We start from the raw sequence: 16,336 nt of genomic DNA, 5'->3' as shown, positions 1-16,336 counted from the left end.
TACAGAAAGACTCTGAAACATGGTCTTCAGTCATGTGGATGGATGAAAATAGATACTGAGTTGAGCTGTATCGAAACCAATAGACAGAGTATGCCTATACTCCCTCTTATTCTCAGGCACAGAGAACATTTCCAAGGCCAGTGTTCTAAGAGCTAATTGACTGGTAGTCTGCAAGAGTGATGATTGACGACAGGCGAATTGGTGGGAAGATATGGGAAGATATGGTTATGACCATCCCACCAGCCCCTGAATGTTAGCCTGTGTGCTGCTTGTGTAGGTGGAATATTACAGAGGGGTGCAAGGGTGCCAACCAATAATAGAGGGACACGTAGTAGAGAGCCCTATAGTTTGTATAACCAATGGAACGTCGTGTATTTGATGACGTTAATAGTGACCTGCACTAGAGGAGGGCTTAGTTGCCCCACCTGATGATAGAGACCCAATCACTTTCCCAACAAGTATGGAACGTATACCTAGAGGTTCCCTATAATCCTATCACATCCCCAAGTAGATTTTTGTAGTTTACAACATAGATTGACGTCAATGATGACGAATATTTAGTATATAAGCCATGTTTTTTATGAAATGCATTGAGTGAGAAGATCGAGCGAGTTCTTTGATGTTCGTTATACGCCCTCTTTTAGATAATTGATATTAAAACAGACGCACTTTGCAAATTTCCTGAGTCAGTTTGATTATTGATGTTTGAGTATATTCTGCATCCCCATCTATCTCAAAGTATTGTTAACGCGTCTTAATGGGCTTGTGTAGACACACAAGTTCAGTAATGTGCACAGGCAGACTTAATAATAAAACATCAGAGAATCCTGCATTTGAGTGGCTGATGTGCAGCTTGATGTGAGAGCAGGTTGTGGGTGAATACAGATCTGTGTGGGTGGGGGAAATGCCTTGGGAGTGATACAGCCAGTGAAGAATGAGTGCACAAGTGATGAGTACAGCCCACACATCCACGGTAAGTCCACAACCCACATAACAGCCATAGACGCAGGATTGCACCAGCCCATAAATTGTTGTGTTTGTTACCTAACTCAAGATCTCTAGTGAAACACGCAGTAGAGGTTGCCACATATATTGAAGAAAAAAACATTGATGTGTGTGCTATGACTGAAACCTAGGGGCATGAAGCAGCTGGCCCCTCCCTTAATCTGGCCATACCAGAAGGCTGTGATATGATACAGCAAGATAGAGAGGATGGCAGGGTGGGGGGTTGCGCTAATTTTTTAATCCTCTCTTACCATCTGGGAAAGAAAGGGACAAATTATGAAAGGTGTAGAGTCATTACATGTGAAAATTGGACATAATGCTGAATCAACCACGAATATACTTTTAATCTATAGACCTCCTTCCCTGGCAGATGATTTCACTAACGCCCTGTCTAATCATCTGCTCTCAATCTTAAAGCCCGATTCTAGTTTTCTTTTATTGGGTGATTTTAATTATTGGCTGGGGCATAAGGATGATATTCTGGCCACTGATCTTGAGCTAGCCTTAGCTGATTTAGGCTTCGAGCAAATGGTTTGTTTGCCAACCCATTGTCTGGGGCATACCTTTGACTGGTTCTCTACCCTCAAGGTCATCACTAGGGACTTTCAGGTATCACCTTGTGCATGGTCAGACCACTACTTTGTACACTTTACAGGCAGATTTCCAGAGGAAAACTAAGGGTGGGAGAACGCAAGAGTCTCTGTGAAGAAACCTTAATCTGCTCACATGGGAAAGAATTGAACCCTTGTTGTGTCCTTTGATCAGTTTCACATCTCTAGACTCTCCTGAGGAGATGGCAAAAACCCTTTATCTAATATGAATAATATTGCCAGCCCTCTAGCGCCTCTCAAATTTTGAAAGGTTAAGGAATGGATGAAAAACCTCAAATCTTCCACGATGAAACTGTTGTATTTTTGGAAATCCAGTCCTTCCCCAGGAGCACTGGCAGCCTATAAAGGAGCAGCTAAGGTTTACAGATTGGCAATTATGGATGATAAGAAAAATTCCTTGAATTGTAGAATTCTGAATGCACAATCAGAAACGAAAGAACTTTTTAAGATATTAAAGGAACAAGAATCCACAACCCCCACTAATGCTAGTCGTCTAGTAAAAGATGCAGCACGGTACATGCCTGGAAATCCAGGAAGCAATGCAACATAAATTGAATGGCATGAGATTGGATATAATTCGAAAAAAGAAAGGCAATCCATTCCCCCCGGGGAGGTTTACGAAGGAGATGTTTGAAAGATGCTCAACCAACCCTCAATTTAACTTTTCGTCAATAGCTGTCACCGAGTTATCTGTTGTAGTGGAACAGTTAAAAGCCACTAAATGCAAAGATGATCCCCGCTCGACCATTATAATTAAAACATGTCCTCCCACTTTATTGGAGGCTATCTGCAAGTTTGTGAACGCTTCCCTCGCGGAAGGTTATGTGCCGTTGAACTTAAAAAGGTGTGGGTCACTCCCACATAAAAAAAAACCTGGCTTACCTATTGAAGCTCCGCTTAACTACAGGCTCATCACCAACACACCTTTTCTACTAAAAATATTGGACCATGTCGTATATGGGCAAATTGCAGATCACATGAACAAATATTCCATTCTCAACTCTCGTCAATCAGGGTTAAGACAGGGGTATGGAATGGAGACAGCTTTACTTGAATTGAAGTCCAGGCTTCTGGAACATGTAGATAAAAGCAAATCATCCATGCTAATGTTGCTTGATTTATCGGCTGCCTACGACCTGGTTGGCCATTCAATTTTGGTCACCAGGTTGGGGGGAGTGGCAAACTTCTCCCTGACATCTGCTTGCTGGATAGCCTCTTTTTTCGAAAACAGGGAGAGTAGAGTCTTTCATGAGGTGGCAGTTGCCCCGTCTTTTTGATGCCATGAGATAAGTACCTCACGTTTTATTCTCCAGAATAATTGTTAATGGTAAATGATAATAAAGTAATGTAAGGCTTATAAACCATATAAGGGATATTATTAGCGCGTATAATACATTTCTCTTTGGAGAAAACTGTACCTTTTTTGAAGTACATGACGAGATGTATCGACGCGGGTAGAGCCGCATGTGTGTATTTCGTTCGCTCATTCGGGAGCGCAGCGCGAAGTAAGAATACCGTTTTTTGGTTATAGGGGAGGCAGGGTCGGTGCCGCGAGCAAACACGCTCGCCTCAGGCTGCTGGCCCCGCTCCTCATTCCACAAAGCCGCGCCATCGAATGCAGCGGACAGCAGGACCCAGGGGAGCGGGAGGAGATTTTCCCAGCATTCCCTTGGAGCTCTTCCGCTCGAGCGACCGCAATTTCAATTGTGTAGTGTAAGCCGAGCGAAGAGGAAAGCCTTGTTGACACAGCATAAAAAGAAAAAAAAATGTATTCGCCGGAGAAGGAAAGGGATATTTTACGAGAAGAATCCTTGCAATATGAGCTGATTAATATCCCTTGCTGACAGCATAAGAAGTTAGCCTTGCTAACAATATGGCACATTATAGAATCCCCGGTGCCACTCCTTCCACCTCACCAGAATGGTCAGAGGAGGAGTGGGAAGAAACTCCTTACCAGCAGGACACAGACCTGTCCCATATTTTTAAAAGAGTTCTAGGAGACTCTTTGAAAAAAGCAGTGCCACAGGGAGTACAGCCGATTGCCAAAGGATGAACATTTTGGATGATGTATTTAATGAACAGCAAGCATTGCTTGCCAGAAAAAGAAAGGCAGAAAGCCCAGAGAGAGAGCTGTCAGCCAGACACCCCACAGAAGGGTTTGAGCACAGGGGGAAGAAAGCGGCTCGCAAGAGTAAGCACTCTTTGACCCCCCTGAGTAATCTAGATAGGGAGGATTCCACTCCCCAATTGAATAGCGACCCTGTCGCCAGGCTAAAGAGAGCCTTCCTGGAGAAGAAGCAGAGCCAGGACAGACCCCCTGCCCCAGGGGTGAATAATCAAGGGGACAATGAGAAGGGCTATATGCCCGATGATGAAGGTGAGGAATTAGACGCTGATCATCAGTACGAGGAGGAGTTGGATCCTCAGGAGCCAGGCGGTACAGCAGATATGTTTGATCCACAAGCTTTCAGACACCCTAAGTCCTCAGAGTGGGTTCCGTCGCCTAGAGTTGCCGCCTATATGGCTCAGCATATTCGAAAGCCTCTGGATAGGGAAGTAAGATTGCGTATGCATTCAGAATGCCCTAGACCAGATTTACCAGGGAAACTAGCAGAGACACCTGAACTAGACCCCAAGATGGTTACTTTTGTCACAAAGACTGCAAGAGATATCCGTAAAGGCATAGACCGCGCCTGGCGAGGATGCCAAGATAAGCTCCTCGATATTGGTGGCCCATTAATGAAAATAATGGACCTGGCAGAAAAGGCTCAGGACACTGGAAACCCAGTAGACGCCTCCGCCCTAGTCAACTGGGCGCAAAGAGCCGTTTGTTTAATGGGGAACGCAAACTGTGCTCTGTCCTCAGAGAGAAGGAGGGGAGTGCTTTTAAAGATTGACAATAAGCTAAGCGATTTGGCCTCTTACGAAGCAGGAGAAGGAGCCAAAGGCCTGCTCTTTGGCGGGGTATTCGCTAAAGAAATGCCTCAGGAGGTGAGCGCAAGGATTGTACGCGTGGGAGGGAGAACCCTCCAATTTTTGAGCGGTTGGCGAGCATTATCACGCGATGCATGGGTGCTGCAAGCAGTAGAGGGACTGCGACTAGATTTTGTAGGGGACCCTATTCAGAGAACAAAACCTCATCCCATGCAAGTGTCCGAACAGGAGGCCACATTGCTACACAACGAGATTCTCAATTTGGTAGACAAAAACGCGATAGAGAAAGATACACGAGGAGGACCAGGTTTCCTCAGCAATATATTCCTAGTACACAGGGGAGACAAAGTACGACCGGTCATAAATCTAAAGAACCTGAACGAATGGATTGTGTACAATCACTTCAAGATGGAGGGTATCCATCTACTTCGAGATCTCCTCCTCCGATTAGACCTCAAAGACGCTTACCTGACAATCGCGATAGCTCAAGAGTTTCGGAAATATCTGCGATTTCTTTGGGAAGGGGAAACATGGTGTTTCACGTGCCTTCCGTTTGGCCTAGAGTCAGTGCCCTGGGCCTTCACCAAACTGATGAAGCCCATAGCGGCAGCCATAAGGGAGAGAGGTATTTGCATAATCGTGTACCTAGATGACATTCTCGTCATGGGTTCAGACAAATTCACACTATCCAAGAACGTGCAATGGATATTCACGCTCTTGACGTCTCTAGGATTCTTGGTGAACTTGGACAAATCCCAGCTAGTACCAGTCCAACACATAGAGTTCCTAGGTTTCAGTATAGATACAGTCAAGGTGACCCTCGAGCTTCCACATCACAAAGTGAAAGCGATAAAGAAGGAGCTCAGAATAGTCATAGCGAAGAGGACTTTGGGCCTCATTACATGGGAGGAGGTAACCTTGCCGCTATTAGCGGCATGGCTACTCCCTTACCGCATACCGGGTCCGGGTAGGTGGTATGGGGACTTACCAGGTCATTCCGTCCCTGGAGGACCCAGTAAGTCCCCATGACAAATACCATTCCCCATTCCCATTCGAGCCCCCATAGGGCTCAATGGGAATGGGGAAGGAGCTAATAACGCTACCGCAATTTGCAGTACTGTTATTAGCTCTGAAGTCCCTTAGCGGGTCCCGTCCTTAACACCTGGTCAGACCAGGCGTTAAGGACGGGACCCGCTGAGGGACCTCGTAGTAGGGCGCTAAGGGATTACCGGCACCGGTGCCCTTACCAGTGCCGGTAATCCCTTAGCGCCTACCGTGTAATGAGGCCCTATATCTCTTCGAGCTCTAGCGAGAGTAGTAGGTCTTCTAGCTGCCTCGATTCAAGCAATCTTTCCAGGCCGGTCCATTATCGCGCGTTACAGAGGCTCAAAATAAGGCATCTACAAGGAGGGCTGGGTTACCACCAGCTAGTAACGCTGGACCAGGAAGCAATCTCAGAACTCCACTGGTGGCTCTCGAACATGGAAGCCTGGAATGGCCGAGCAATCTTCGGAGACACCCCAGACATAGTTATAGAATCAGACGCGAGCAGATCCGGGTGGGGAGCCAGGTGCGACAACGTAGAGACAGGAGGAAAGTGGTCAGAAGAAGAACTAAAAATGCACATAAACTGTCTAGAACTATAATCAGGCTCTTTCGCAGTACAAGCCTTTACGAAAGACAAAGTACGATGTTGCGTACTGCTCAAAATGGACAACATCTCGGCAGTGCGATATATCAACAAACTAGGGGGAACAAAGTTGAGAATGCTAGTAGAATTAGCAAAAGACTTCTGGCATTACTGCCTACAGAATCAGATCGCAGTCACACCAGAGTATCTGCCGGGGACGCTGAACGAGGTAGCAGATTGGAATTCATGATATCTTGTAGACTCCAGCGATTGGAAACTACACCCAAGCGTGTTCAAGAAACTACAAGACCTCTGGGGCCCGGTACACATAGATCTATTTGCGTCCAGACTGAACGCGCAGACTCAGATATATTGCAGTTGGAGAATAGACCCGGGTGCAGCTGGCACAAACGCTTTTCTCCAACTGTGGAACGGAGAGCTGAATTATGCTTTCCCTCCGTTTCTCATGATCACGAGAGTGTTAGCGAAGGTTCGCAGGGAGCAAGCAGATCTAATAATAGTACTCCCCCTCTGGAAATCTCATCCCTGGTTTCCAGTAGCAATGGAACTTTCTACGGATTTTTTGAGAATAGTTCCTCAGCAACCGGACCTTCTGCTAGACCCAGTCGGCAGGGTTCACCCGTTCATAACGACGGGCACATTACAGTTGGTAGTCTGCAAGGTGTGGGAGTTGCCAGGCATTTCGCAACTCGCTGCAAACTGCATCAGAGATTCCTGGGTGCCTTCCACCATCAGGAGCTATAACGCGGCATGGAAGAGCTGGGCCCGCTGGTACACAGATAATAGTTTGGATCCCGTTTCTGCCCCTGTAGTGCAGTCATTAAACTTTTTAGCAATGAAGTTTCAAGAAGGCAGCGCCTTTAGAACAATAGGAGTGCTGCGATCCGCGATCTCTGCGGGACATGATCAAGAAGAAGGCAACTCCATAGGGGAACACCCCGCAGTTCTGCGACTGTTGAGAGGAATGAAGTTGAGAAAACCCCCAGAGCCAAAGTATTCGATGTTATGGGACGTCAAAGAAGTTTTCCAACTTTTTCTTAGATGGCCAGACAATAAAGATCTATCCCGATCACAACTCTCAGGCAAACTGGCAATGTTGTTGTGTCTCACGTCATGCAGAAGAGTATCCGATGTTAAAGCACTAGAAATACACAGGAAAATATTCCATCCAGAAGGAGTAGCCTTTACGATAGCTAAGTGAACGAAATTAGATTCTCGAGTGATCTCATATCCCTATTTTACAGAAAATAAAAAACTATGTGTAGCACAATGGGCCTCATTACGACCCAGGCGGAGGACCATGGTGCTGATAGCACCATGGTCCATGCCGGTAACTTACCGACTCCACCATGGAGAAAGGGGGAATTACCACCCCATTACAAGGTTGGTGGGGCAGTAATTCCCCCTTCCTGCATGGCCCATCCCCATTCCCATTTTTGCCACATAGGGCTCAATGGGAATGGGAAAGGCGCTAATTACGGTACCGCAAATTGCGGTACTGTACTTAGCACCAAGGTCCCTTTGCGGATCCCTACTTTAACGGCTGGTAAAACCAGCCATTAAGGTCGGGTCCCGCAAAGGGACCTCGTAATCAGGCGCTAAGTGTTTAACAGCGCCGCAGCCTTTTACGGCGCCGTTAAACACTTAGCGCCAGGGTCATAATGAGGCCCAATGTATCAAAGATTACGAGACCGCTACAGCGCAGTTGAGGCCGCGAGGCGTAACACAATTGCTAATAGCGCGTAGGAAAGCTTATCATACAGTAGCAACAGCGACAATTGCGAGATGGGTGCGCGAAGTGATGCAATGGGCAGGGATAGACGTCCCAGTTTGGTGCGCATTCAGCTAGAGGCGCAATGGCTTGTAGGGCCTTTTCAGCAGGGGTGCTGCTGCAGGATATAATGAAAGCAGCCGATTGGTCCTCTGAGTCTACGTTTAAGACATTTTATTTCAAGCCAGTGTCAGACTTAACGAATAGGGTGGTGGCTAGCTTTGAACAAGCATAATGCAAGCCTCTTGTCTTGTCATAGAATAAAGATTGCCCACGCTTACATCTCAGGAAGTCTTCATTCTATTAAAGACAAGGAGGCGAGCATTATATCCCACCCAGAAAGACAAAAGAGGATCTTATGATGCATATATATCAAATGTTACATTTTGTCTTGTCACCCTTATGAGTATTTATCCGTTTGTTACTAGGAGAGGACCAGAAAGCAGCCTGATCGCAGACAGTGAAACATCATGGCAAACTTCGTCACTTCGCCCAGGGATACAGGGCAGTTCTGTTTCAAGAACTCTGTTCACAGTTATGTTGGAAGTTTGGTTGTGACCGTTCATAACAAGGTTGAGTTCGCTACAGAAGATCTCCAAGGCAAAGAAAGAGGAAAGGACCTGCACTGAGGGTTCTTATAGGATGACCTATCACCGGATTGGCGCATGGGATAGGGTCAGAACTACTACACTCCTGGAGGTGTATGGGAGTTTTAGTTTAAATGGGAAGTAAACTCTAGAGATGGAACTTTTAAACCTCAGATTGGCTATTTTTTAGTTCTGGAAGGAAAAAAAGCGCAAATGTTGGAAGTTTCAAAGTGATACGTTGAAAAGCTGTTGTGGCAGTATTAAAGAAAGTAAAGCATGATGCTCGCCTCCTTGTCTTTAATAGAATGAAGACTTCCTGAGCTGTAAGTGTGGGCAATCTTTATTATGCATGCCTTGTGGGTGATTCGTGCACAACAGACCAGGAGCATGCTTTGACTGACAGTGCTGGCATTAGCATCTCTAGTAAGTGCTGTCCTGCAACCAGTGCATACCATGTTTTAGCAGTGTGGTATGTGGGTTTGGTACAGTAGAGTGTTGAATTGGTGTTGCATTCTGTGACTGATTCATGTGACTGATTATGGGTACATTATGATACACTTTTAGTAGCCGCATATGTCAACGTTCCCAGTGCAATGTTGTATGTGCCAAAGATACAGAGCTGCTTCAAGGGACTACTAAATTGTGCAGTGATACAGGACCAGGGCACATATAGTCACAGCCAACACACACAATGTGAAGGGTCACTTCACATTGTGTGACATGACAGCACCAGTTATATGACTGTGCCATTGAAAGTGACACTTAATGACTGTCAGTCATTGCATGACACTTCACATGACAATGTCATGTGAAGGGCGCTGTTATCACACAATGTGAATTGACACTGCATATACATGAATTTTGCTAGGCATACAGCAGCAGATTTGCGCCCAAGTACAATCACACACAGGGTGTTGGTAGACTTAGTGTCATCATTGACATGATACATCAGACGTTAACAGTCATATGTCTATTCACATCTTTTCCCAGGACAGGGAGGGCTTGACTGTGAGGGTTGTGATTTTACCTGTGCACTCATCATTGCTTGCCCACATATCACGTCATTGACTGTACATGGACTACAGTCTGCACAACAACACAATGGAGCTTGCTGTCCAAATCAAGGTGCAGAGTCACATTTAGGAGACATATTTATTTATTTATTTTATTTATTTAGCATTTGTTTCACCACACAAAACCCAAAGGCATCTAGGTGCTAGTTAGAAAAAGTGCATAGTACAATTAATTATGTGCAATAACATGAATAAGAGTTGCAAGGTGTGTGTGTGCACAGCCTGGTAAATCCTCACCTCATGGTGTGGGGGGCTACGTCAGGTGTGCTAACCAGCATAAGGACAAAATTAATGGGAGTGCACAGTCTGGTAAAGCCTTTCCTCATAGTACGGGGGCTACGTCAGGTGTGCAAACAAGCATAAGGACAAAATCAGTGGGAGTGCACAGTCTGATGAAACCTCGCCTCGTAGTGCTGGGGCTACGTCAGGTATACAAGTGGTCAAATTAAGCAACATTTGAAATGGAACACATACTGGTGACAGAGTTTCTGAGGGCATGGATATCCCCCTGCGTGGATACATCTTAGACCTTACATAGTGAGAGTGGAGTAGCATAGCATCTGACAGTGAATCTTCAATTTAAAGTCCCCACACCAATGTCGGTAGAGCAGAGGCCATTCTGCTGAACAAGGCCTCCCATTCTTGCATAACAATTGCATGCAGTCCTGCATACGGTGGATCATATAAATTGATGAGAAAAACTTCCTTTCTCTTCTCTTCATCTTGGTAAGTCATTTTACCTACAAGAATGTTAGGAGAATCACAATGGATTTCAGTCAGCAGAAGGGGTTTCTTTACACACAATACCAAGCCTCCCTTAGCCCTTGCAACCTTTCCTTTGACAGCCAGTCTATTTTTTTTTAAACGTATTTTATTGATTTTGGTGAGAAAAAAAAACGTGCAATACAACGAGAAGTCAAACAGTGGTTCAAGCAAGGGAGGGGACGGTGCAAGGGGGACAGGGGAGGGGAAGGGCCAAACAAATCAACAACAGTCTTCATGTTGCAGCGAACTTACAGTGGACGGATGGGTTAGGGCCTGCGACCCAGAGTTTCAGGAAGCAGGAGGGGTCGCATACAAGGGCTGTCCTTCCAGTGCTGGCATCAGGGGATAGCGCCAGTGTGATGCTACGAGATTTCAGGGGGGTTTGTGGTCGGCGCTGAAGCGTATGTCTCTGAGGAGGGCCTTCCATGATTCCAGGGTGCCGCACTCGGTTTCGCCGCTTGACATGATTCCTTCTTGCCAGGCCCTGGTTTCAGCTACTGTCCATCTCTCGAGTTCTTTGAGCCATCGTTCATGCCTGGGGCCCGACGGCGTCTTCCAGGCCATCGCAATTGTTCTCTTAGCCAGGATGCATGAGATGTCCATTAGTCTGACAGTATGCTTGGACTTGCTAGGTCTGGGGTAATTCCCCAGGAGGCACTCTCCGGGGGTCCATTCGTACCTCGTCATTCCGGCGTCCATGCAAGTCTGTTTGGCTTTGGACCATAGTGTCATCGCCTTAGTGCAAGTCCAGAACATGTGGATCATGTCCGCTTTATCATTCCCACACCATGGGCATGCAGGGGAGGATGTCTTATTGAAGGAGGCAACCCTATGTGGGGTCATGTATGTCCTATACAGGACGTTCAGTTGAATCTGGCCGAATCTGGTATTCCTGGACACTTTTTTGGGAAATATTAGCGCTCTCTCCCATTCTTTATCCGTGATCGGGGTCTCAAGGTCCGCTTCCCATTTCGCTCTCAGATCTTCGCCTTTAGGGTTAGGTTTGTCGCATAGTCTGCTGTAGAGCCTGGAGACTAGTCTCCAGCCATCCGAGAGGTCATGCATTTCTTGAAGTAGAGGATCAGGGGAGGGTTCCTCCGGCCAGCCGGTCCATTGTTTCTTGGCAGTCTGCTTAAGGCGGTGGTACCAGAGGAACTGGCCCGGGGGTATTCCTTCGGCGGCCTTTAGAGATTCGAAGTCCCTGAATTCTCCTTCCTCGTACATGTCGCCCCATGTGTATATGCCGGCTTCTTCCCACCTCCTTGCTGTGGAGAGGTCTGCATCCGTTCGGCTGGTGTCTGCTAAAATGGGGTTATCCGGAGAGTATGGGTGTTGTATTCGCCTGATGTAGCAGGACCTGGCCCATATCTTCCTTCCCAGGTCAATCACTTGTGAGGTGACCTGGGATTGTCGTGTGGGGTGCCACAGGGTTTCCTTGGGGATCACATTGTTCGAGGATTGCCTCAGTAGTTCCGTCTCAGCCGAAGGTTCGTCCGAGAGCCATTTCGTTATGTGACTCAGCTGGGCAGCCAGATAGTATAACTGGAGATCCGGTAGCTTTATTCCACCCTCTTTGTGTGGCAGGGAGAGAACCGATAGCGACAGTTTGTGCCTGTGGGGGCCCCAAAGGAAGTCCCTGATAATAGCCTCCAGCTTCTTGAAGAAGGGCGGTCGAACGTAATGGGAAATGTTCACGAAGAAATATAGGAATCGGGGGAGTACGATCATCTTGACTATCGCTGCCCTGCCCACCATGGCCAATGGGAGCTTGGACCAGAATTTTATAGAGCGTCGAAGACTCATGATGGCGACCTCAGTGTTGTGTTCGTGCGTGAGTAGCGGGTTATGGCTTACGTTGATCCCCAGATAACGTAACTTGACCAGTTGCCAACCTATTCCTATCACTGGGAGATTGCTTTCTGGAATGTTGCGTAGGCCCGCCAGGGGGAAGGCGGAGGACTTGCTCCTGCTGAATCGGATCCCCGAGTACTTCGCGTAATTATCTAGTACCTCCAGTGCTGTCGGTGCATTAACTTCGGGAGTGCTTAGGTAAAGGAGGACGTCGTCTGCGTATAGAGATATTATGTGGTGTACAGTGCCCACCTTGATACCAGCGTCGAAAAACTGCTGCCTGAAGTATAGTGCAATCGGCTCCAGGCCCAGTATGTACAGCATGGGCGATAGCGGACACCCCTGTCTCGTTCCCCTTTGTATTTCCCAGGCTGCTGATACCATTCTTCCCGTTTTCACTCTCGCCATTGGAGAATTATAGAGGACCTCGATCCACCTGATGAAGCCCCCTCCGAAGCCAAATCTTCTCAGGACCTCCCTGATCCATTCCCAGTATATGGAGTCGAAGGCCTTGATAGCATCGAGCGACAACACCGCCAGGTCCTCGTCCCTCTCGTGTGTTTCAGCCATTACATGCTGTAGCCTCCTGAGGTTAGCAGTGGTGTTGCGCCCAGGTACAAATCCGTTCTGGTCTTCATGGACGATGGATCCCACCACTCTGGCCAGCTTGCGAGCTAATATGGATGTGAGGATCTTGGCATCGTAGTTTAGCATGGCCAGAGGGCGATAGGACTCACAGTCGGTGGGCGATTTGTGTGGCTTGAGCATAGGGACGATTATGGTTTCTTTCATGGTGTTGGGGAGAATCCCGTTCGTGTATGCCTCCTGGTAGACCTCGTGGAGAACTGGGGTAAGGATGGGCTCATACGTCTTGTAAAACTCAGGTGGGAGGCCGTCGCTGCCAGGGGCTTTGTTGTTAGAGAGGGACCTGATCGCCCCTTGTACGTCCTCAAGAGTGATCTCCATCTCCAGTTCCTCTCTCTGCTCGAGTGAGATGCGGGGAAGTTCTATCTCCTCAAGTGTGTCTATAATGTCTTCAGTAGGAATTTGCGTCTTGTGGGCATACAGTTCGGTGTAGAATTTGGCAAAGGCTTCATTGATCCCCAACTGGGTCGTGTGGGATGTCCCATCGGCGTCCCGTATCTCCACTGGGAGGTGTTTGGGGTGTTCCCGCTTGCAGAGCCAGGCCAGTAATCTCCCTGGTTTGTCCGATTCTTTGTGGGATCGGGTGGTATGCGTGGTAAAATCGAATTTCTCCAGTCTTTCCCATGCTTGTTGGCATTCTGCACGGGCTTCCTTCAATTTATTCTCGGCCTCTGTGGAGTTGTCGTGAGCAGACTCTAGTCGGGAGATCTCAGCCTCCTGTGCTTCGAGCGTTCTCTGCAACTGCCTGCGAGTACCGCCGGCTCTCGATATAATTTCCCCTCTGGTCACCACCTTCATAGCTTCCCATAGTGTGCCCCAGGAGGATACCGACCCCATGTTGATTTCCAGGTAATCTTCCAATTTTTCGGCAAGGTCTTCCCTGAACTCGGGATCTTCAAGTGCTGCAGTCGGCATCCTCCACATGGGGATCGGGGGTCTAGGGCCCCTCAATTGCCATAACATGGTCAGTGGGGAGTGATCGGAGATCGTTCGCCCCAGGTACTCTGTAGATGCAGCACATGGGGCGAGCTCCTTGTTGATAAACAGGTAGTCAATTCTTGTATGGACTCCGTGTGGGGCTGAGTAGTGGGAGTAAATCCTGTCGGCCGGATGGTGTTCCCTCCAGATGTCGACTAGATTGAGCTGCTCCAGAGTTTCCCTCAGGGCACGGGATGCAAGGTTGCTCGGGTGTGGGGGGGGCAGCGATCTGTCCGCGCTTGCGTCAGCAACACAATTGAAGTCCCCTCCCCATATGAAAGTGCGGTCCCGGTGCCGAATCAGTTTTGTAATCATTGTGGCGAAGTACGCCGGTGTTCTGTGATGTGGGAAGTAGGAGTTGACCAAGCAGACTGGGGTCTGTTCCAATGTGCCCCAAATCACTACGTATCTCCCTTCCTTATCTTGTTCACTCCCCTCCGTCTGGAAGGGCACATCCGGGCTTATCCATATTAGCACCCCTCTAGCGTATTTGGAGTAGGGGGACCCTCTCACAGTCCCAGCCCATCGGTCTGCAATCTTGGACATGGCCTCCGCCGTGAGGTGAGTCTCTTGAAGGAGTGCAATCGAGACTTTCTTCCTTCTGAGATAGGATTTTATACGATTGCGTCTGAGGTATGAGCCCATACCCCTCACATTCCATGTCATCACAGTGAACTGTGCCGCCATCGGGTCTGAGTTTCGGATTTGATGCGGGACTCAGTCCCCGGAGTCCGGCTCTGCTTTAGTCCTCCGTAGGTGGGCTGCGGGGGGAATATCACTGAATTCCGGTCGTCGGGGTCGCGTCCTCTCGGTCTTTGTTGGCGAAAGAAGCATGAAGACTGTATAACTAATAAAACTAATAACAAAACTCAAACTGGTGCGCCCAGCGACTACAACATTGTTGCGGTGCTCAGGCGCTCTCGAGCCGTCGTAGCCCATCCGGGAGTCGGGCGCGAGCTGGGTCAGGCGGGTGCCCAGACCGGGTGAATTCTACGCTGGGGGTGGGGCGAGGGTCTGGCGGCGGAGCCGAGCGAGGCCGTTTCCAAGTGAAAAACTGAAGTTGGATTACCTTCTGTGTTCCAGCGTCATGTACGATAGTTCTTACTGTTACTCGGGGGTCGCTTGTGGGATCAAGGGGGGTTAGGCCTCATTCCGGGAGTTGTCCTTGCCATCCGCCAGGTTATTATCCTCTAGCCACATGTTGGCTGCCTCTGGATTATCGAGGAATACCACTCTCTCTTTGTAGACGACCCTGAGGCGTGACGGATATAACAATCTATAATTTAGGTTCAGTTGTCGGAGCCTAGCTTTTATCGGGACAAATGAATTCCGCTCTCTCTGAACCTTCTGCGTGTAGTCCGGATAGATGGAGATTTTGGAGTCCCCTCTTGCGATGGGGCCCCCCTCCCTGGATCGCCGTAAGATAGTTTCTCTGTCCTGAAAGTTCAGTATCTTAGCGATTATAGGTCTGGGGTGCGATCCAGGGGGAGGGCGCCTCTGGAGGGATCTGTGGGCCCTCTCGACCGAGAATCCCTGGGTCAGTTTGCCGGCCCCTATTTCTTGCAGCAGAAGGGTTTCGACGAACGATGTGGTATTTGCCCCCTCGTTCCCCTCTGGGACGCCCAGGATCCTGATGTTGCTCCGTCTGGCCCGACCTTCGGCCTCCTCCGCCCTTTCCTCCAGGAAGGCAACTTTCCTCTTCAGGAGGGCAACTTCTGACTTCATGGCTGTAGTGGCCGTGGATGTTTCCTCCGTCGACTGTTCGACGGTCGTGACCCTCTCCGCTAAGTTGCGAGCGTCTTGGCGGATCAGTTGGATATGAATTTTGAATTTGTCGATCTTAGAGTCTATATGCGTTTTTAGGGAGGCTATGGCATCAGGTATCTGAGAGTGGTTATCGGCGGCCACCCCTTCGCCCGTCCGGGCGACTTCAGAGGAGCCGGCCCCGGCTTGAGTGAGGGTCTTCACCTTGGTGGAAACAAAGGAGTCCATGGTGGCGGCTCTGGTCTTATTCTTGGCGGCCATCTTGAGGTGATGATTGCGGATGTCCTAGGCCTCAAAGGATAGATCGCTTGCAGGGTTGCTATTGAGGCCCTCTTCTTAGCCGAAATTTCGGGCCGTGAGCTGTGTTTTGCCCCTGTGTCTGGTTGTGCGACCCACAGAGTCGGGTATCAGAAGAGTAAGGGTAGGCGGGAGGCCCCCCTCGCGAGTGAAGCGGGATCCCGCGCACCCTATCTTGTGGGGCTGGATCGGTAGAGTGACCCGAGCCAGGCCAGTCCTCTGTCAGGCGGGCGGCACCCGGGGAAGTCATTTTCCTTTCTCGTGCTTCCGCTTCTCCCCACCCGACCTGGAGGTCCGTTGGGGGAGGGATACCCCTCGTAGGCTCCGCTATGCGATGCGAGGCGCCATCTTGGATCCAATCAAAGCGGCAGGGGGGGGAGAGCTGTTTTAGGGCCGCAGCTGCG

The sequence above is a fragment of the Ambystoma mexicanum genome, chromosome 3q, assembly GCF_040938575.1.
Source record: "Ambystoma mexicanum isolate Mex_15411 chromosome 3q, UKY_AmexF1_1, whole genome shotgun sequence".
Classification (NCBI taxonomy): Eukaryota; Metazoa; Chordata; class Amphibia; order Caudata; family Ambystomatidae; genus Ambystoma; species Ambystoma mexicanum.
This window is presented reverse-complemented; position numbering follows the sequence as displayed.